This window comes from Pogona vitticeps, chromosome 6, assembly GCF_051106095.1.
Source record: "Pogona vitticeps strain Pit_001003342236 chromosome 6, PviZW2.1, whole genome shotgun sequence".
Taxonomy (NCBI): Eukaryota; Metazoa; Chordata; class Lepidosauria; order Squamata; family Agamidae; genus Pogona; species Pogona vitticeps.
In genome coordinates this window covers 80,378,972-80,402,989 of record NC_135788.1, presented here as the reverse complement: position 1 = coordinate 80,402,989, position 24,018 = coordinate 80,378,972, and positions in this window count along the sequence as shown.

The window sequence follows — 24,018 nt, the reverse complement described above, 5'->3', positions numbered from 1 at the left end:
AAGTCATTTTCGTCTTTGACCTCCTGAAATTCAATACTTTCAAGAATTGAAGCTATTATTTTGAAAAGCAAGTAATCCAGACTGCAAGATGGATGTCACTAAGACAGAAGACTGTTAGACTCACAGGGCCCTTGGCAATTGACAGCTATTTTATTTAGACTGTGCCAAGTCTAATAGCAGTGTTTACATTTGTGGCTTGCACTAGTTCTTCAATACTTTCTGTCTATAAAGACTATATGGAATGACAAATGTATAGAAAATATGTGTGAAACATGTAGAAACAAAAAAAAACAGAGGAATAGATAGAAAAAAGACTTATTTAATTTGTAAAAAAAATATTGAAGACTTACTGTGGTTTCTGTATAGAAGAGTTAAAAATAATCATTGTTTCCTGGGAAAAAAATAAAGAATGTTTCCAAGAAGTCACTTACAGTATTCATTTTATGGATTCATATATGGCTTTTCAGTAGAAATATATACAGGTCAGATGACAAAAGAGGTAGTCTTATTTGGACATCACCAGAATACAAGTGACTTTGAGACTTTCCTCCATGATGACATCACACATATGGACTCATATGAAGCTGGAATAGAGGATTAAGGGCTTCACAAACCCACTGTCCCTCTGGTCCCACACACTTGTTATTCAGCCAGCATCATTAGTTTAGGTAGCAGCCGCTTGCTCATTCCCAAACACCTAAATTGGCCAAGAGTATGGATTTTGCCTTTGGTTTGCCTTCTGCATACTGTTTGCAGTGATGTTGTATGTGCTGGTCTCTTTTAATAAATAAGGTCACAAATACAGGAAGGCAGTCATTGTCATCTTATTTGATATTGCATTTTACATTTTGCACTGTGCTCAAAGAAATTTACAATTTTTTCTCTGTCATATTGCTTATTACAGTTATTAACACATCTTAAACGTAATACACCATAACATGGCAATTAACATGCAATATCTGAAATGCTTAAGAATGAGCAACATATAAAAGCAGCTCAATTTACTGTCTAGAATGCCGACATTTTTAACATTATATATATATAAGGGACATTTTTAGTCCAGTCGTGTCCGATTCTAGGGGGCGGTGCTCATCCCGTTTTTCAAGCCGTAGAGTCAGTGCTTGTCCGAATACAGTTTCCGTTGTCACGTGGCCAGCGTGATAAGGGAGTGCCGTTTTACCTTCCCACCATAGTGGTACCTATTTATTTACTCACATTTACATGCTTTCAAACTGCTAGGTTGGCGAGGAGCTGGGACAAAGCGACGGGAGCTCACTCCATCGCGTGGATTTGATCTTATGACTGCTTCTGACCCTGCAGCACAGGCTTCTGCGGTTTAACCCACAGCGCCACCACATCCCTTTTTGTTTGTTATATAAAACTCTATATAGAGAGAGGTAAGCTTTTCAGCGGATCTTAAGTAATCACTGTAGCAAACTGAATCTTCTTTGATAACCTTCCTACTCACATTTTTCTGTTCTCTCTCTCTCTCTCTCTCTCTCTCTCTCTCTCTCTCTCTGTGAATGGAACACTTCCTCTGTTCCCTGGTGGAGAAGCAGGTGAAGTGATTTGTTAGAGTTATAAATGATGTAGGGGTTATAAAGCCATTTCAAAATATTCAAACTGGAAGGAGTTGGACCAATGAGCATATCACACTTTTATCTGACCCCAAGTGACCCCTATTTAGCTTGTACCAGCTTGCTTCAAAAGGATTGGTATAGACATGCCCTCAACTTACACTCAAGAAGATGTATGCCTTTGTGAGGTAAACAGTAGAGAGACAACTTACTCAGGTTTTCTACACTGTCCTTTACCTGCTCTGACCTATGCTCACTTTCCTTTGAGTTCAGAGTGCTATTCTTAGGGTTGCTGACGTCACTTTCTTCTCACTCTTACCTCTCCAAGGAGGAGACTTCTTGCCTTTGTTCTCTAGAGCAGGGGTCCCCAACCCCTGGTCCGTGGCCTGATACTGGTCTGTGGCCATGGCGGGACTGTGCCATGGAGACATCTCCCACCCTCCATGCACACACTCCCCCCATGCATGCACTCCCCCACTACCTGCACACACAGCCCACCACCTGCATAGGTGCCCTGTCCCTCCATGAGCACACCCCTCCCCTTTGTGAGCATGCCCTACCCTCCATGCATGTGCATGAGAATGCCCCTCCCCTCTGTGAGCATGCCCCACTCTCCATGCATGTGCATGAGCCTGCCCCTCCCCTCTGTGAGCATGCCCCACCCTCCATGCATGTGCATGAGAATGCCCCTCTCCTCTGTGAGCATGCTCCACCCCTCCGCACATGCGCTTGAGTGAACCCCGCCCCTCTACAAGTGCACCCCACATACCCGCAAGCACAGGGGGTGTCCGCCCGTGTACAGACCCTGCCCCCCAACCGATCCACAGTTCAGAAAAGGTTGGGGACCACTGCTCTAGAGGATAGCTGTGGCTGCTGGCATCTTCAGATTAGTTAGCTAGAACTACAGTTGAGAAGATCCTTCTCCATTGCAACATGAAATAAAGCAATATAAGTCTGAATTTGATACCAGAAAGCTACTAGACCTCACAAACAATATGGAAGTACCATTTTTGTAAGACCAGGTATTATAGTCCACCCAATTGACTTTATTGAAGAGGACAACATAGACATCTTGATGGTTGAGCTGGTTGCCTGTATAGTAAAATTGATTTATAAACCACCTAATATAACATTCTGCTTTAAGAAACCACATAATGTGAAAAATCAAAACACTCATTTTTTGTTGGACATTTCAAAAGCCATAGCAACATTTGGGGCTATGAGCACAATGATGAAAATGGTAAAGCTATTATAATCCCACTCAATGTGCTTTACACATGATCTTAAACTACCCAGTTCATTTAACAGTGGCAGATGGCAGAGAGGCTAGAATCCAGATCTAATTTTTGTTAGTGAACCTAGAGCAGAACAATGTACTAAGAACATAATTGATCCAATCCCAAATACTCAGCACAGACAGATCCTATGTCAGAGCCATCCAAACTCAATCTACATAGGCGGTATAATTTTTAAAAAGCCAACTGGGAAAGTTTACAACTATCCTAGATGCAGTTCTGCTTCAGATTGTCCCTCAACCAGAGAACTGTGATCAGATTGTGACATCCATTTTGGAATGTCCTCACACTTCCATACATACCAGGTCTCATTCTGGAAACATACACCTGATACTTAGATTATATTCCAATTTGAAGAGAATCCTTTCAGTGACCATACATTAAAGCTGAGAGAAATCTGCTCTTGACTCTTGCATGAACAAAGCAAACTCATTGGATATACATTATAACAGAGTTTGCCATGGCAAGAAGCAGCCAGAAAGTTTGGAGACTACTGAAAAAACTGAACAATGATCCAAACAAAAGGATACCGTATGCAAATATAACCCCTAAACAAATAGTACACCAACTACTCCTGACAGAGAAGACGAACCAACACATAAAAATTAAAATAAAACATCAAAGGGATCTTCAGAGAGCATCCAATGAACTTTCTATTGCCTTCATATTGGTGGAACTAGAGGAAGCCATAAGAAAATGCAGGAATGGCACAGCAGTGGGACTCAATAATATCTGAACCAAGCAAATTAAACATTTCAGGTAAAACACAAAGGAATGGCTCCCTCAACTCTTTAACTGTTAGATGAGCAAACAAATTCCAAAAATATGGTGGAGGACAAAACTAATTGTTATTCTGAAACCAGGATAAGAACCTTCAGACCCCAAAAGCTACAGGCCAACCTTCCCACTATGCCACTTACACAAAGTGTTCAAACAAATGGCATTGAACTGTCTAGTCCCTAAAATTGACAGTGCAGGGGAAAACTTTTGAGGGCATTAAGCACTATCTAATGTCTGCATTAGAAGATATTTTCTTATAAAAACTACCAGTCCAACCCAAGGTGTTTAAAAACATAGATTTGTGGTAGAGATGGGTGCTTTGTATTTGTATCCCTGGGGAGATGAATACGAAGCATGGCACCACAGGTGCCAAGGAGGTCCATTCCCTGCCCTTACAACCAGCCCAGTCCACTCACCAGGCTCAGTACAGCGCGTGCATCCGTCATTAGTGACATCATACCAATTGCAGAAGTACCCCAACTGGCTCTGCCACACAGTGAAATACTGAACAGCTGAGCAGGGAGAATCCCAATCCTGCCTCCTTGCTGGAGTGGTTGGCTGCATGGAGAGGCAAGTTGGGCTACTTCCATGATTGGCGTGACGTTGCCACTGACTGACACCCGGACTGGGCTGGTTCTGGGGGGAAAAATATACCTCCATCACACCTGTGGTGCTGTGCTTCATATTCATATCCCCAGAGATACAAATATGAAGCTCCGATCTCTAATCTGTGCCTTAAAGAACAGAGGAGCAGAAAGGAAGCTCGGAGTTAGCTGGGAAAGCAAGATTTTGGAACATTGCCCTACCCCAAAGTATTTAGGCATCAGCCTGGATCAAACCCTGAGCTACCATAAACAAACAAACAAACAAACAAACAAACAAACAAACAAATAAATAAATAAATAAAATGTCTAAATGCCAAACATAAAGTTGCTGCCAGAAATAACATACTTAGGAAACTGGATGGGTTAGACTGAGATGCACACACATAAACAATAAGAACAACAGCTTTGTCCCTGTGCTACTCCATGGCAGAATATGCTAGTGCCATATGATATAAATCAGCACATGCCAAACAAGTGGATGCAGCTCTTAAGGAATCATGCAGGCCTATTACAGTGGGGTCTTGACTTGAGCACTTAATCCATATTGGAAGGCGGTTCTCAAGTCAAAAAGTCTGTAAGTCAAGTCTCCATTGACCTGCAGTGCATTGAAAACCGATTAATCCCGTAACAGATAAAAAAGGAGTCATTCCCTAAGCCTCCCAATAATAGTGCAGTGGCTTGTCGAAGCCAACAGAGGTGTAAAATAAAATAAAATAAAGCCTGCTAAAACAATTTTATTTCTTTTTTTACTGCATTACTAGATCTGTTGATTATGGGATTGTTTTACATGTAATTCCTCTTGCCATTTTGACACTGAAGCTAAGATTTCGCTTGGGGGCTTCATAATTATTGACAGGCTGTCTGACTGTGTCAAGAATGCCCATCCTGACCATGAACCATAAACTGGCAAAAAAACGAAAACAAAAAACTGTTCACATCCCAAGTGCTAGTCAGTTTGTGCCAAAAAAAAAAAAAAAAAAAAAGGTGAATTGTTTGGTAGTCAAACAATTTATTTAGGCTATAAAGGTCAAGAAGTTTAGCCCAGGAAACAGAAAGGAGAAAACTTTGGGAAAGGTTTTAAACAGCAAGCCAGGGAAGTAGAATGCTTTAAAGGTCAACAAAATACAAACAAGTTTCAAGTTGGAAAAAGATGAAATGCTTCTCCTGATTGATTGAAATTCTGGAGATAAATTATTTACAAGCCATGCAAGCCAGGGCATTATGAGTCCATGGCAGATGTACTTTATCAAAACCTCACTGAAGGCAAGAGGAATTATATCTACAACATTCCCGTAATCCGCAAATTTAGTAACACAGTCAAAAAAGAAATAAAATCTGTTTAGCAGGCTTTACTGTATTTCATTTTTTAAAAATCTCTGTTGGCTTTGACAAACCACTGCACTATTATTGGGATGCTTAGAGAATAACCCCTTTATTATCTGGTTTAGCCTTTATTTGTATCAGAGCATTGTATTCAAGTAGCCCTGTTTTATCTGATTATTCTTTGATCTTCCTACTTCACTGTAAAGTTTATTAAGTGATTTCCAGGTGGTTCAGCCAGAATCTTGACCTGGTGAGAGACACTTTTCAGCATTCATTCATTTGGCAAGATGTGTTGTTTTCGCTCCACACAAGATTAGCCAGCATCCCTTTAAAGATTGCTCGATTCCTGAACAGAGAGTGTCTGGGTGTATGTGTACTCCCAAATAGCTGAGCAGAGTCCAGGTGATTCACCCAGGATGTAACACAAACCCCTTACCACAAGTCTGTTCTAAAAAAGACCCTTGCTTGTACTTAAGTAAGTTAAGCAAGAAAAATAAAAGAGAAAATTCATGAGCTTCGGAGTCTGCCAGGACGAACAAAGGTCAGGCAAAAGGGAGTCTGTAGCATTCTGTGGCCTAACAACTCTTCTGGAAGCAGACTCAGCAGACTTGCTGTTCAAAAGACCAATCTTAAGGATTTTAAAAATAATTTTTATTTAAAAATAAAGACTTTAGAGATATTCAGTTTGTTGCATAAGCAAAGCATAAGTTACATTTCCAAAAGATATTGCAGTTAAAGTCTTAACAAAATTCAACAAGCAAAAATAAAATAAAATTCTAAAAAGCTTCTTTAAGGGTAGGCCAGGTTAGCACCCCTCTCTCTCTATATATATATATACTACATCTTAGCATAAAGCATACAAAATGACTCCTTAGAAACTGGAATCAGGCATCTGAGTCTGGAAGCTCTCGAAGCTCTAGGAGATCTAGAAGAAGATCTCTCCATGTGGCACCATCCTCCATTTTCTATCTTCTTGGCGCCACCTGTCTTCTTCGTCCCTTCGAGGGGTGTTGACCAATTAGCGTAAAGGACAGTCCATTCACACCACGCCTCCTTTTCCCATGAGAAGTCCAGGTGTTTGTTTTGGGTTTTTCGGGCTCTTTGGCCATGTTCTGAAGGTTGTTCTTCCTAATGTTTCGCCAGTCTCTCTGGCCAGCATCTTCAGAGGACAGCAACCTGTGCTCCAGAGCACAGAGTGCTGTCCTCTGAAGATGCCGGCCACAGAGACTGGGGAAACGTTTGGAAGAACAACCTTCAGAAAATGGCCAAAGAGCCCGAAAAACCCAGAACAACCATTAGATCCTGGCTGTGAAAGCCTTCATGAATATATAGTCCAGGTGTTGTTTTCCAACTCGTCATCTCGGGTCTACATCCAGACAATGGTGTTGTGTCTTTACTCCTTATCGTCTCATAACATAGGTGTTTACATGGAACTTTCCCATCGCCTCTTGGAGAAAACATTCCCATCGTACAAAATCATTCTAACACAGAACTAGTATGGATTCATTCTATAATTCTCCACAACTACATATCCCATCTTCAGTTCAGGTTTTAACCTCAATAATCACAAGTATGACATGCCCAATTTTAAATTATGGATGTACATGAAATACAGGTAAATATTAAAAACAAATTAACTATTCTATCTACTTTGTATTTGTCTCTATTAGTTTCAGAATATTCTCCAATTATGTCATGATTATCATGGTCATTGAATTTATCTGCCTCTTGTTATTTTTGACAACTGCCTCTTCTAGTATTTTTGTCATCTGCATATTGGATAACAATTCCTTCCAGATTTTCACTGAAGTGACAGAAAAATATATATGTTTTTATTACGTTTTATGCTCTAAATTCGTCAGTACAGTTGAGTTTGGGGGAAGAATGAGATAAACAACATTTAGTGATTAACAAAAATTGCAGTTGCTGTTGATGGCAGCAGTTGCAAATATTACAAAAGAAGTTAACAATGGAAACTCATTGGAGGAGTAGAAGTGGTAAAACCACTCCTTAAATACCTTGTTTACCTTGAAAGCCCTATTAGGGTCACTATAAATTGGTTTTGACTTGACAGCACACAACATACATATGGCACTATAGTTTCCTATGCTTGAACCCACTCAGGTTCTGCCTCATGCCAAGTACCATGTCCATCCAGATCTAGCCTCTCTATTTTAAGAAGAACATACAGAAATTAGAGCAGCTTCAGAGAAGGGCAGTAACCATGGTTATAAACAAAAACAAGTCTGATTTGGAATTGTGAATGTATCATCTGGAGAACAGAAGAATAAAAAGAACGGTGTCAGTGCTCTTCATATAAGTGAACAGCTGTTGCAAAAAAGAGAGGAGAAAGTCAGAGCAAAAGCCAGATGTATGAGTCTAAGGAATAACAATGCATATTTCAGCCTCACTGGATACCTTTGGGCAGAAGCTGTACAGATATTTGGAAGAGATATTCTAACTCTGGATTTCCCACACTGAGAAGGGGTTTTGTCTACAGTTAGCAAGGTCTACTCAACTCTTTGCAGATGACCTCCAAATTAATACAAAACATTCTAACAGGGGGACCCCTCTCCAGCTATTAGAAGCAACTAGTGCTGGAGAGGATAGAGAAAAAATATTCCTAGGTTACTCAACAAACTACCTATGTCCTGGTTCCCCAAGTCCACCCAACATCCTTTTTTTTTCTTGCTTAAAAAGACAATTTGTGTTGTCTAGAAGGCACGAGGGTGCTTTTTTTAAATGTAGAAAAATGCAAGTGTCAGAGGCTGTCTGGAAGAGAGCTATGCATAGCCTCTGGACCTCTGAAATTTGCCCTGATCTATGTATTTGGGTGGAAACAATCCTACTCCTCTGGAGATACTAGGAGATTCTACCCAAATATTAAAATAGGTGAGCATACAGCACAACTCTAAGATTAAGCAACCTTATCCATACCAATATTAAGCTGAAGTGGTAGGATTTGTGTTGATTGTGTCTCATCTCCTATCAGTGAGATTAACCCTGTTTGAATCCAACTATTTACATTTAACAGAAATATGGCTCTGGCTGTCATAGTATTTTACATAGTCTTTTTAAAGGGTGAACATTAAAATTGCTATTTCAGCTTGTCATCAGTAATACACAGCTTTTTCACCTGCCAGGTTCAGTAGGGCTGATTTACTAAAAGATTCTGCTTATTTGGTAAATACACTGTGCAAGGAAAAAAATGAAACAGAAAATTTAAATTATGCATTACCAAACATTTCATGCCAACAACTTGTTTGTTAGTATTGGACTTATTCTCCTAAACATGTTATTTTACATCAAATATTATAATACTGGATACATAATTTTTATTACAGTGATTAGATAGATAGATAGATAGATAGATAGATAGATAGATAGATAGATAGATAGATAGATAGATAGATAGATAGATAGATAGATAGATAGATAGATAGATAGATAGATAGATAGATAGATAGATAGATAGATAGATAGATAGATAGATAGATAGATAGATAGATAGATAGATAGATATTCAAATGAAGACCAAATCTTGAACTTCAGATCAATATTGATACATCTCAGAAGGAATAAAGGGTTCTGTCTGGAAGTAAAAGAAGTAGAACCCAGATGAATCCACTACAGAGGATTTAGATTTGAGAAGGGCCATAGATGGGAACTAAAATACAAGACATCTTTTGGGTTTTGTGTGAAAATGTTGGGAGTTGACAGTCTAGCTTCTAATCCCAGAGTATGTTTTTTTAAAGGACTCCTGTCTCATGTGGGGGATCACAAGGACTATGACTTTCACAAAGAAGCTTCCAGCTTCCTCCCTGCCCAGTTTTAAGCAACCATAAACTGATTTAGAAGCATCATAACTCCCTAGCTTCTGTACCTCTCCTTCTGAAACATGGCACAATTCTTGACAAAGACCCCTGTGTGACGTGTGGTATATTTTTATGACTTTCCCAAGAAATGAGAGCAGTGGAGCAGGAATCTTTTGCACCTTTCATTTGAGGATTACTATTTCACACAAGCCACTGCATCCATGTTTCTAAATCCTCATGGGCAAATTTCCCATGGCTCAGCTCCATGTCATTTGTCATTTTCAGACAAATGCTCCAGAAGATATTTAGAAAGATAACAGGTCCTTTAATGGTATTTTTTTTACAGTGTGCAGCATGCCCAGAGTTGAAATCAAAAGTACAGTAACTAATTATTCCAATGAGCAACTTTTGTAATGAGAAATGTTTTGCTGTAACAGGCTGGAAAGAGGTACTTCTTGCCTATAATGGCCTAGATGTGATTTATCACTTTTCATGGGAAGAAGAACATGTCATCTGCCTATTATTACTGGTAGAGATGATATCTGGAGGTGGAAAAGGAAGGAGAAAGGATCACAAGTGTGGCTTGTAGATGAGATGTTTCATTTTAAAAATACTAAACAATATATTCTAGGTTCAGAAGAGGGGCAAGAGGGGTGTAAGCTAACAATTGGGCAATTAAGAATAAATTCAACTGTCAAAGTTGAAGGAAAGAAGTGAATTGCTGAGGGCAAGACTAAAAGTGAGTTGAGAACTCATAGAATCTAGAATAATGGAGTTGGAAGGGGCCTTTAAGGCTATCAGGTCCAACCCCCTGCTCAATGCAGGAATACAAATCAAAGTATACTGCATCTGACAGATGGTTGTCTAAGCTTCTCTTGCATGCCTCCAGTGCTGGAGCGCTCACCACCTCCCGAGGTAATTGGCTCTATTGTTATACTGCTCTAACAGTTAGGAAGTTTTTCCTGTTATTCAGCCTAAACCTGGCTTCCTGTGACTTGAGCCCATTATTACATATCCTGTAGTCTGGGATAATCGAGAATAAATCTTGCCCCTCCTCTGTATGGCTATATTTCAAGTATTTTAAATATGCTATCTTACCTAACTTCAATATTCTTTTCCTAAGGCTAAATATGCCCACTTTTTTCAGCTGCACCTCATAGGGCTTAGTTTTCAGTCTCCCGAATCATCCTCTTTGTCCTCCTCTGAACTTGTTCCACTTTCTCAGCATCCTTTAATAAAATGTAGTGTCTGGAACATGGCCACAATATCCAAGATGAGGCATAACCAGTGTCACATAGAGGGGAAATAGTAGTTCACAGGATTTGGAGACAGTACTTTTGTTAATGCAGGCTAAAATAGGATTTCCCTTCCCATCCCCTCCTCCTCATATTGTTTGTTCATATTCAGCTTGTGGTCTACAACAATTCCGAGATCCTCCTTACTTTTAATATTATTGAGCCAAGTATCCCTCACTTTGAAACTGGGCATTTTTTTCTCCTAAGTGTAGAACTTTGCACTTATCTCTATTAAATTTAATTATATTGTCTTCAGCCCAGTGTTCAAGCTTAACAAGATCTTTTTTGAATTTTCTTTCTGTCCTACAGAGTATTAGCTATTACAACCAATTTTGTGTCATTCCCAAAACTGATAAATCTCATCCTTCACAATCTCATCCGAATCATCAATAAAAAGGTGGAAAAACCTCAGCCCCAGGATTGAGCCTTGTGGTTCCCGGCTTGTTATCTCCTCCCAGTTTGAGAAGGAACCATTGATAAGCACTCTCTGAGTATAATTCTGTAACCAACTGTGTATCCATCTGACACTTGTTCTATCCAGCCCACACTTAGTTAGCCTACTAATCAGAATGCCAAAAAAGCTTTGCTGAAGTGAAAAATTTTTTATTCATTCATTTATTTATTTATTTATTTATTTATTTATTTATTTATTTATTTATTTATTTATTTATACCCTGCCTATCTAGTCATTTCGACCACTCTAGGTGGCTTACAACATAAGGATAACAAGTTCTAAAAAAAATTATAACAATTAATTAATTAAATGATTCTATAAGATGGAAAATAAAAATAAATCAAATAAAGAGGGGGAAAAAAAGGAAAGAGGACAGGAATTAACTGGAAGGGAAGGCCTGCCTATACATCCATGTTTTTAGTTGGTTCTTAAAAGTACCCAGCGAGGGTGCAGCGCGAATCTCTGAAGGTAGGTTATTCCAGAGACGAGGCACCACCGCCCAGAAAGCCCAGTTTCTAGTTCTTTCTTTCCCGGCCTCCCTCAGTGTCAGGCTCCTCAGCCTCACCTCCTGGCTCGTGTGGGTGACACAGGTAGAACTAGTTGGGAGTAAGCGTTCCACCAAGTATCGAGGTCCTAAACCGTTTAGGGCTTTATATGTAAGCATTAACACTTTGAAGTCAATGCGGAAACGGATGGGCAGCCAGTGCAGCATGGCCAGAGTAGGAGAGATATGTTGATATTTTCTCATTCCAGTAAGGAATCTGGCTGCTGCATTCTGCACCACTTGAAGTTTCCGCATCAGCTTCAAAGGAAGCCCCACGTAGAGCGTGTTACAGTAGTCTAATCTAGAAATTACGAGCGCAAGTACTAAGGTAGTGAGCGCCCCCATGTCTAGGTAAGGTCGCAGCCGGACAATCTGCCAAAGGTGGAAAAAGGCAGTGTGGACTACTGATGCCACCTGCGTTTCCATGGTGAGCATCGGGTCCAGGTGTACCCCCAGGCTGCGTACCCCATTCTTCGTGGCCAGGGCCACCCCTCCCAAACATGAGGGAGTTTCCCAAGCCACCATCCACAGGGCCACCCACCCTCAGAACTTCCGTCTTGTCCGGGTTCAGCCTCAGCCTGTTCTCCTGCATCCACTGCTGTACGGCCCCCAGGCAGTGCTATGTGTACACCATTCCCACCATCTACAAGGGAGACTCCATGATTTTTTGTTAAATGAGCTACGATTAGTCTGGCAGGATTTATTGACAAATCTGTTGTCTTTAGATTATTGCTGCATTGTTTTCAAGGTGCTTGCAGAGTGACCACTTTACCATCTGCTCCAGAATCTTCCCTGGGAATGATGTCAGGCTGACTGGTCTGTGGTTTCCAGGTTCCTCCTTTTTGAAGACAATGTTAGCCCTCCTCCAATTATTTGGCACTCCATGATTTCAATAAGTTAATAGACAGTGGTTCTGAGATCTTGGAGGCAGTTCATCCAGCCCTGAAGATCTGAATTTGTTTGAAGTAAAAAGGTATTCCTTCACTATTTGTTTATTGATTTCAACCTGCAATCTGGTATTTCACATTTGCCTGGAGGGTCATAGACTGTCTTTTAGGAAAGACCAAGCTAAAGTAGGAATTCTCTAACATTCTTGTATACACATGCATAAACGTTGAGTTGCACTCAACCATCTCCTAACTCGTCCAGCAGAAAAAGCAGGGGATTCGGACTGTAACATAAGAAACTGCTCAGATATAATCTTCCTTCTCCTAAGACCACATTTCCATGGCCTCTGTTCTTTCATGGTCTTGTGACTGAACACCACAGATTCCCGCATCAGCTAAGTCCTTATACTTTTGTCTTTGCATTTTCTTTGCCAAGAAGAAAAGGCTTGAAGTCTCCTGCTCAAAATAGTGGGATAAAGATGCAAATGAGGATGATGCTTTGAGGAGGAGGGATGTCTTTTTCCTTTTGGGCATTTTCTTCGATGCAACACTCCCTATTCATTCCTGTTTAAATTAATTCTAGCCATTATAGTACTATGGGCTATGTTAAATGTTATTTTATTTTATTTTTATTTTGAGATATTTAATGACTTTTTAAAATTCTCCTTTTAAAATTTTGTCTCTGCTAATGAGGCAATATAGAAGTGAAATAAATAAATAAATAGTTTTGTCACATCTTTCTGCAATTATAAAGTTTTCATGATACCCTCTAACTCTTGAGCCTCAATTCATTTAGGGAGGGTAGGGGGCGGTAATATGCTTATATTGTAAAGTTCTTAAGGGAATTTGAAAAGAGTTTCCCCTTCTAGTTCCCAGTCAGAAATACTTCCAGGCTTTTGCAAAGGCTTCACTTATGCTTCTTTCCTGACAAGGAAATTAATCATTTCCAAAACATTTTTACTTGCCATTTTATAGATTTTAAAATCTTGTAACGTACAATTAGCGAGATTTTAAAAACAGCAAATTGCTGCAGGCGGCTGAGAAAAGAGTCACTTTCTCGGTTCCTTCCTGGAGCAGTTATCTCAGAAGCTGTCTGCCGGGCTACAAACTTCATAAATAATTCTGTGCTGTAATTAACATACTGATTAATTAACAGAGCTGGGCGAACAATTGGCAGTCATAATGGATGTCATTAATTCCCTTTTTTCCTCTGTTGTCCATGAACTGCAAGCCATTTGACCGTCAAAATATGCTCATTCCTGCAGGTGAAATTGTTTATTCTTTATTTGCAAAAAAATATGGCACCAAAGAGGATCTTGAATAAGCTCAGCAAGAAACTGTACAAGCCAGAAAACACACAAGAGCAAACATTGGGTCATTTAGCACAGAGAAGCTCATGCCTTAGGCATTAGAAGATCCTGACATGCACTCTTATTTTAAAAATTTAAATTACATTAGTGGACCAGGAAGATTCTATGAAAATAGTAGGGTCTTGTGAGGAAGTGCCCTCAAGACCTGTTGGCTCCAGTGTGTTGTCCAAGCGAATGGGGAAGGAGGGGTACAAGACAGTGTACAGCCTCCTGCTTTGCATGGGGGATAGACAGGTAACCCCCATGGGGGAAAGGGAGTATAGAAAATAGTATGCTGGGATAGGAGACTTTTGTTCTGGAGGGAAAGGAGCCATTCACAGAGGAATTTCAGATGGCCAAAAAGGAAGAGCGGGAAATCATTTAAAAATTTCACCTGCAATTTTAAGAATCTTTAGATTAATATCAAGAACAATGAAATAATTCTTACAAATAATCTGTCAGTCTCACTTATAACCACATCTTTAAACGTGAAGGGTTTTGTTGTTCTTGTTAGCCAAAGAAACACAAATTGCTAAATTCTTTTCATTTTTTCAAGAAAAAAAATCTCCTACTGAATAGGCCAAATATAATAGAAACAGCTGTTCAGTGTGAAGAGAACATTGTGCTTGCCCGACATGTCTTTTTTTAGGGATGTGAATTTTCCTTAATTTTACTCTTACAGAGAGAAAGAAAAAATAAAAACCTTGTTTCCCTGATAGATAGATAGATAGATAGATAGATAGATAGATAGATAGATAGATAGATAGATAGATAGATAGATAGATAGATAGATGATAGATAGATAGATAGATAGATAGATAGATAGATAGATAGATAGATAGATAGATAGATAGATAGATAGATAGATAGATAGATAGATAGATAGATAGATAGATAGATAGATAGATAGATAGATAGATAGATAGAGAGGGAGAGAGAGAGGGAGAGAGGGAGAGAGGGAGAGAGGGAGGAAAAACAAGGCTGGGGGCTTAATTTTATGGGACGCTGGGAAGTCTTGCTAATGCAGAGACAATCACAGCAGAGAGTCCCCAGTGTGGCAATCCTAGGTAAAGGTAAAGGTTCTCCTTGACAATTTGTCCAGTCATGTCCAACTCTAGGGGGCAGTGATCATCCCTGTTTCCAAGCCATAGAGCCAGCATTTGTCCATAGACAGTGTCCATGGTCACGTGGCCATTACCTTCCCACCATAGTGGTACCTATTTATCTACTCACATTTTTACATGCTTTCAAACTGTTAAAAGCTGGGACAAGCAAAGGGAGTTCACTCCATCGTATGGATTCGAACTGCTAATCTTACAACCTTGCAGCCCACAGGCTTTTGCAGTTTAACCCACAGTGCCACCACGTCCTACAGAAAAACAAATGTTGTGAGTACTTGTCTATCTCTTTTTTTAAAAGGTAAAGAGACTCAGAAAAAGGAGTCAATGTCCCTCATTCAGCACTCCAATACAGGAATTTACACCTCAATTTAAGGTTGGGCACTCTAGATCTCAACACCCCCCCCCCCCATTTCAAAATAAATCTATTTTTCAATCAAGTTAGAAGCAAAGGAGAGGTTCTAGAAATTCCCTTCTAGAATTCTGAAAAGTTAGACAGGGCAGTTATTCACCCCTCCCCAGTTTTCCACCATATTGGTTTTCTATTTTTTATTATTATTATTTTAAAAAATTGTGGGTTGTAAAATATCCTTGCAGCTGAACTTTGCTCCTGAAAATGGTTTCTAATCATAATATAAGACTATGTACTGTGGTTTTCTGCCATGCAGTGCCTATGAATGCCATGGTACCTGCAGAGCTCTAAGGCAGTACATATGGGGCTAGTAATGTCTTTGAGAAGTATTCTCTGTAGAGATTAACAGGCACTGAGTCTAAAGCAAAGTGTGCTGCTTATATACCGCCCCATAGTGCTTCAAGCACTCGCTGGGCAGTTTACATGTTAATTATGCAGGCTACACATTGACGCCCCCCTCCAGCAAGCTGGGTACTCATTTTACTGACCTCGGAAGGATAGAAGGCTGAGTCAACCTTGAGCCGGCTACCTGGGATTTGAACCCCAGGTCGTGAGCACAGTTTTGGCTGCAGTACAGCGGTTTAACCACTGCGCCACGAGACTCATGAGTCTACCAGTCCCATGATTCATTAAGACTCCCAATGCAGCCTGGTCACACCCAAATTGTACTGGGGCAATTTCCTCCTTCTTCTTGAAAAACAATGAATGGATGGAAAACCTATGTGAATGTCATTGGTCCTCCTTTGTAAACTTCAGTTTTTGGCTGCCTCTCCGAGAATTCTGCCTGAGAGAATTTCAGGCAAATTTTGGAAGCTGCAGCCCAAAAGAAATGAAAGTCCCACACCCATTTCTGGAATCATGTGGTTAAACCTTCAAAAGTGCAATTAGAGATTTAAGGAAACCTCCTGCGAATTTTCTCCTATGATCCTGAGATTGTTTGAATTTATCCTGAAAGCATCCCTGCCAATAATTTTCTTGATTATAATTCTTTTTGAATGTTTGCTTTAGCCATTTTTTAAAGCAGCATGTAACTACCCCCTCAGTTGACCTCTGAATTTGCTACCACATGATAGAGGGATGACCACCAATTTGATTTGCTTTAAAAGACAAAATTCATGGAGGATCAGACTGTATGCCTCTGAATATCAGTTGCTGGGAAATGCAAGCATGAAGGTGCAATTGCACTCAAGTATTCCTTAAGATCTTTTGATAGGCTTTCCATAGGCATTCCATGACAATAGCATGCTAGACTAGATGAGCCTTTGATCTTATCCAGCAGAGTTCTTCCTATGGTTCATAAAAGCAGCCAATGTGTGCTCAAGTGGCTAACATAATGATGCTAGGAATCTTTTGCCTGCTCTTAGAAAATGGTCTCAGTACAGTGATAGCTACGTATGTATATTACACTTGTGTTCCCAAGGACTTTAGCTGTCAAAATTTTTACTGTTTATTTGAACCCCACCCCATGCTTTAATTCAAAATAATCCCCAAGATATCTTGCATGAAGCAATAAAATGCAATTGCATTACAGATGCTTCTGTTTCTCCTGCGTTTGAGCCATTCTACTGAATTATGATTTTTGTTTTACTAGAAGAAAACCTCCATTTTATCATCATGAAATGTATATTCAGATTTTAGCCATAGGCCATTTAGAGCAATTATGAAGATAGCGCCAGTAGTGAGTGACACTAGGCTGATCATTAAATAACTATTTAGCATGTCTGAATCATTGTTTTTGTGAGAAATGACAAATGTTGGCAACTTCTATTCATCTGCCTTGGCATTAACTTGCCAACTTTTGAATGCATAGCCCCTGAATAGTACTGGAAAACTGAACATATGAATTTATATAAGACAGCATATTTAAATATGCAAATCCAACATCAACTTTCTTTTTGGAAGAGGTAATCAGAAGCTGTCAAGAGAAATGGATTGAGGTAAAAAGATATGACATATGAGACAAAGGACATAAAGAACAACTGTTGCTATATGGTTACTGGGGTGCCATTTGTAGGCCCCTAAACAAGAGTAGGTAGCAGGAAATTTATCTGTACAAGTTGCACTGTATTTCTAACATGTTTGGACAAATGCACCCAAGTCTAACACTGGAAGCCCAGGTGGACTCGGTGGCCAGAGGCACCTTCCTTCAGCTACGGAAATTGTACCAGCCACAGCCCTACTTGGACGAGCGGAGTCTCATAACAGTTACACACGCACTGGTAACATCTTGCATAGATTACTGCAATGCACTCTACGTGGGGCTGCCTTTGAAAATGGTCCGGTGACTGCAACTGGTCCAGAATCGAGCTGCAGGGCTGGTGAGTGGTGGGGCCGCAAGGGAACATATCAAGCCAATTCTGTATAAGTTACATTGGCTACCAGTTGCTACCCGGGCCCAATTCAAAGTGCTTGTTTTGAGATATAAAGTCCTAAACGGCTTGGGCCCTGGATACCTGAAGGACCGCCTCCTTCCATATGAACCTACCCGGCAGTTAAGATCTAGCCAGGGGGGCCTTTTGAAAGAGCCGTCCCTTAAGGAGGTAAGAGGGACGGCTTGTAGACAAAGGGCCTTTTCGGCAGCTGCCCCCAGACTATGGAATGCCCTCCTGACTGAGATTCGTCTGGTACTGACACTGATGACATTTCGGCACCAGGTCAAAACCTTCCTGTTCCAGAAGGCTTTTCATTGAAATAATATCAGCTGTGGGTCCGATGGCAATTTTTATATATTTTTAATTGCATTTTAATTATTTTGCCTTTTTATTGTATTCTAAATGTTGTAAGCTGCCCAGAGACCTTCGGGTAATGTGGGCGACATATAAGTTAAACAAATAAACAAACAAACAAACAAACAAACAAATAAATAAATAAATAAATAAATAAACAAACAAATAAATAAATAAATAAATAAATAAATAAATAAATAAATAAATAAATAAATAAATAAATAAATAAGCACAAACAAACAAACAAACAAACCAAAGCTGTCCCCTTGCCATTCCAGGAATAAAGAGATGAAACATAAGTGATGGTTTCAAACTCAGGATCACAACTTGGTTAAATAATACTAAACTACCCCCCGCCCCATAGTGAGCCTGGAGCAAGACTAGGGGTCATCTTTGATACCTATTCTGCCTATAAAGGTTGAGTTCCTGCAGCTCCAATGCCACATTGCATTCCTACAGCAGGCCATTGGCTTGCCAATTTCTACAAGGCCTTCCCAGGCCTGTTTCTTCCCAAGCCTCATGATCTTAGGTTAACTGTGGTCTGGGCTGACTTCAATGTGGCATGCTCCAGGCCAGCCCCTGAATCTCAGGATCCAAAATATCAACCTGCTGGACAGCCTGTCCCTAAAAAAGAAGGCAGTGGGACTTATCACTACCCCTAAAACCCCACAATACCTGCCAAATTGTGACCTTTTTAAAAAATCTTTTAACATTCCCTCTAATCTGTCCATTGTGCCCTCCAGATAGTCTGTTTAGGATATACAAAACATTCCCAACCTCCATTTGTTCAACATGCCAGTTGGATAAATCAGCCAAAAATTCCTATCCAGCCCTAAAAGCGACTGCTTAAAAGCTCTACTGAACGTGGTGCAGATCAGTCATCAAGGAGGCTGATGTCAGAACAGACGTTTACAAATCTTCAGATCCCACCCTGTGTGCCAGCTAGCCAGGCAATGTCCTTACTTTGCCAGTCCACATCTCTTTCCCCAATGGGAGAGGAAGCACAACCACCCTGCCCTAATGTGGGGTTAGACTGTGGGCTCCGGTATTACAGGCCATTCAATTTCAACCAATGTGTTTGAACTTAACCAAAGTCACAATCATTGTCTTAAAGTGGGTGCAGCCCAACCTATGTCTCAACACACATATCTCTGTCTGTCTATCTCATGGTGCTCCCATCTCCCATCATTTCCCTCTGAAATCACTGCTTGTCCTCCACAATGAGTAGCAGGTAAACAATATTCTTGGAGCAGTTGAAACACATTTTTCCTCAACTTTACAGGAGATCAGTTGGGCAGCAGGGAAAAGTGAGGGGAGTCCTGATAGTTTTCAGGACTGCAATGGAACAGGTAAGGCTGCGGATTCAGGTCCAGGGCTAAAGACCTGCTCTGAAAGCAAAGAGGCTAAGTTGAGAGCAAGGCTGGGCAATGAAGAAGGCAAGTAGTGGTAGACAGATGTAAGATGAGGCAGTTTGCTATTGTAGGTAGATAGAAATTGGAACTGGATAAAGATTGGAGCACTGAATGGATATGATGATGATGATGATGATGATGATGATGATGATGATCATCATCATCATCATCATCATCATCATCATCATCATCATCATCATCTTAAAATTACAGAGCAGGAAGGGAAGGGACCCTATAGATCATTGAATCCAGCCTTTCAAGGAGACACAGATGGAAATCCAGCTCAACCTCTGGCTCTCTAAACCACTGAGCTATACAAAATAAATAAATCCCAAAATAAATCCCTGTTTCATACCTTCCTAACTGACACACTGCAAGACAGATAGTCTTTTGGGCTGCATCCCATTCTCGGATGATTTTTGTCACACAATGTACACAGTAAATATGCATGCAAAGAACGAAGGCTTGGGATTGTCCACAAGCTATCTCAAGGAATGTCCCAAGTAGTTGTTTATAATTGACAAAAATATTGTTCCAGATCCCATGGGTTTCTTCATTTCTCCACCAGATTTTGTGCGATCAGATGTCAAGTAACAGTGCCTAAAACCTGCCTGGATATTTTTTTAAATTAAGATATTCTCACATCTAGCCAATGCCATAATTTCCAACATAAATGCCTAGCACAGAGCTTACTCACTAGACTAAGCAGACTAATTGGTGATAGTTAAAGGATGCACTGAATGGGAAATTTTCGGCATAAAACATGTTTATATGCTACTTAAAGAATGTTAGATGCAAGCTTAATAGAGGTCCATGGGAATAAAGAGGAACAATATGTTGCATCATGAACTTACAAAGTAGCTTACCTTACTAAGTTGATAGCATGCTGACCTGGTTAGAAAAGGGATTGATTCCCCACAACATGTAGCAACCCCTGCCCCTTGAAAGGGTGGGTGCCTATTCCACTTTTCTCTCCAATTTGAGTATAGGGAGCTCTTGATGGCACAGGTGAGACTATAGTCAGTCAGTTATGGAAAGAAGAGTATGCCATCCAAACAGCACCATGTTTCATAGAGCATGCAAAGCTGGACTCAAGGGCCCCTCAGTGTATGAGGGCATCTGCTTGCTTCATTGGCTGCATTATATCAGGTTGCATCCTTGTCAACCATCTATACAATAAACCTTTTATTGCATTACTGGTTGTCTGTCTTAATCAGGATTCAAAGACTGAAAGTTTGTAGGGTTCTTCCTGGTCTAAAATCTATAATTAACGCAAGGAATGAGATTTTACCTCTTTTTTATATTTGATTAATTTTGGTTAATTCCTTTTTAGTTAGAGGAACATAAAGTACAAAGACACAGACAGCTGCAACATGGGGGGAACATGAAGAAGAATCACTAAAAATCCTGACTTCCACTCAGCCCCTTTGTTTTAATAATGAAACCAGCCCTTTGCAAATAAAAATCACTCTGCAAGTAGCTTAAATAGAAAAGGAAAAACATCTTTACTTATAATTGATCTTCAGTTCCAATGAGTAGAGTAAAGGATAGAAGAAAGAAATTGCTGCCTCAGCTATGTGAATTCATCATGCTGGCAAAGAGAAGCAAAGAGAAACATGTCTGCCCTTGTTGAAAGCCAGAAAGGAAGAGAGAGAGAAAATAAACAGAAGCAATCAGACAGGAAGAGGAAGTGGGGGTTGCCTCAAGTCTAGGAAAAAGGACTTTGGCAGAAGACATTCACCTTAGTTTGTGAAAGAAAACTCCCTCTTCCCATTAAAACACCATGCCAGGTTGCATGCACGTTTGTTACTTTCTCCAACATTTTACATACACAATGATAATGCCTTGACCCAAATCACTAGAAATCTGTGCTGTCTGATCAACAAATGTGAAGAGCATTGCAAGCTCTGGCACCCAATAATTAATATTGGCTTAGATTAGCTATTTTTGGACAATGTCTATAATGGAAGCCTTCCTCAGTTTTACTTGAATTAATTCCTGTTATCTTAACTAAAGGTCAAGGGGGAGATTTTTATATAACATAGTCTTGAATAGACAGCATAATCTGGCCGAGATGAATAAAGGGCGTAAAAAAGAGTTTCCAAAGAATTAACTAAGGGTGTGATCACATGGGGAAATAGATCACAATTTGGACCACTTGTACAGTAGGCCAATGCAATCTATCTCCCAGTGATCACACACCGTGCAGGGGAATATACCATGATCCCAATCTGTGCCCAAGCAATTTCTTGGCAGATGGAAGGGTTGATTTAAGGGAGATGTCCTAGGAACTTCCATTCAGCTGCTATACTTTGCTTCTGGCAGTCTGAATCAACTGGGGCTGGCTTTCTTTGATACTTCTTCCTAATAGCAGTTTGTACTATTACATCTCATGAAAAGAGAAGACTCCCTGGAAAAGACCCTGATGTTGAGAAAGTGTGAAGGCAAGTGGAGAAGGAGATGACAGAGGACGAGATGGCTGGACAGTGTCATTGAAGCTTCCAACATGAATTTGATCAAACTCTGAGAAGCAGTGGAAGACAGGACGGCCTGGCGTGCTCTGGTCTACAGGGTCATGAACAGATGGACATGACTTAATGACTAAACAACAACAACAACTGCTACTATTATTTTTGGAGCTGCAGTATAGATGGTACTGTTCTAGAATTACTTCAGTTTATACTGTTTGAATTCAGATGCAAAGCTGTTCTCCGCTATCACATATTCATGATGAAATCAAGATTTTGAGTTGTTTTGCTTGGAAAGGACTCATAGTCTTTTAAAAACATTCCGTTCCACCTAAGAGCTAGTCGTAGATAAGCTTGAATACCTGTCTTAGATGACTTGTCAGCAATCACCTTGCTATGAAGCTGAAATGCTATTCTTAATGAAGGAAGCCCTAAATTTAAATACTTTTTTGGAACATTTCATTCTTTTGTAACTGGGATCAGGCACAGGCTCTGCATCAAACTTCTCTGACAGGAAAAGGAGTCAAATAAGGGTATCACCCAATCTTTATGGGAGGATTTTGTACAAGAATCACATAGCTTTTTTTTTCCTTTTTGGTTTGAAAACATAAATAACATTCAGTACTTCAAAGCATCTCCAATTTATAAAAGTTGAAAGCTGTGCTTGTCTACCTATGTGGGAAACTTCTGCCTAAAGGTTGTAGCTGTGAATCTGTTTCAGTGACGTGCATACACTCCTGGCAGGGAGAGGTAGCTGCCAGCAGGCAGGGTAGCCCCTTCTTCTGCCCTTTCACTTAGAGGCAGAGCATAAGATCAAAGGGTTATTTTAGCCAATCCTAGTTAACAATTAGGTAACAACTATCCTATCTGTTTCTCTCATAACATACTGTGTAATCGTGCTAAATCAATAAAATGAGCCCTTAAGGCATTGCTGAGTGGCTCCACTGGTTCGGACAACTGCTGTCGACTCCTTTGTTCTCTCTCTTCAAGGCAATTAGCCTTTCCTTTGTTAGGTGATCACCACATACCTACAATTCAAAAAGCCGGAAAATGGACCAATATTGCTGCACAATATCATGCCCACATTGCCAACAAAAGAAGAATGACAATAGAAATTGGCACAAAGTTAAAAATGAATCAGGAAATTCATCAAAAATCACTAATTTGTTGATTTGGAATGGTTCGGGTTCATCCAAACTGGAGCACCTGAACTTTACTGAACCAACGATTTATGAACCTCCTGGTTCATTGCCCGCCCCACTTCTGCCTGCACCCACCCCCTTCCACCCACCCCCAACGACCCCCTACCTTTTCTTCCTGCTGTGTCCTCTTCCTCCACTGCCGCTGATATCTTGAGAAGCCCATTATTATTATTATTATTATTATTATTATTATTATTATTATTATTATTATTATTATTATTATTATTATTATTATTATTATTATTATTATTATTATTATTATTATTATTATTATTATTATTTAGTTAGCCGGCCTGTCAGCCAGTGGGATGCTGCTCTGTATAGTCCCCACCTATCAGCTGAGAAGCGGGGACATGTCAGGAGGGGGTCCCCACCAGTTGACAGGCCAACTAACTAACTAACTAACTAACTAACTAACTAACTAACTAACTAACTAACTAACTAACTAACTAACTAACTAACTAACTAGCTAACTAACTAACTAACTAATGAAATTAAAAGACAACTGCTTCTTGGGAGGAAGGTGATGAGAAACCTTGACAGCATCTTAAAAAGCAGAGACATCACCTTGCCAACAAAAGTCCGCATAGTCAAAGCTATGGTTTTTCAAGTAGTGGTGTATGGAAGTGAGAGCTGGACCATAAAGAAGGCTGACTGCCGAAGAACTGATGATTTTGAATTTTGGTACTGGAAGAACTCTTGAGAGTCCCCTGGACTGCAAGGAGAACAAACCTATCAATTCTAAAGGAAATCAAC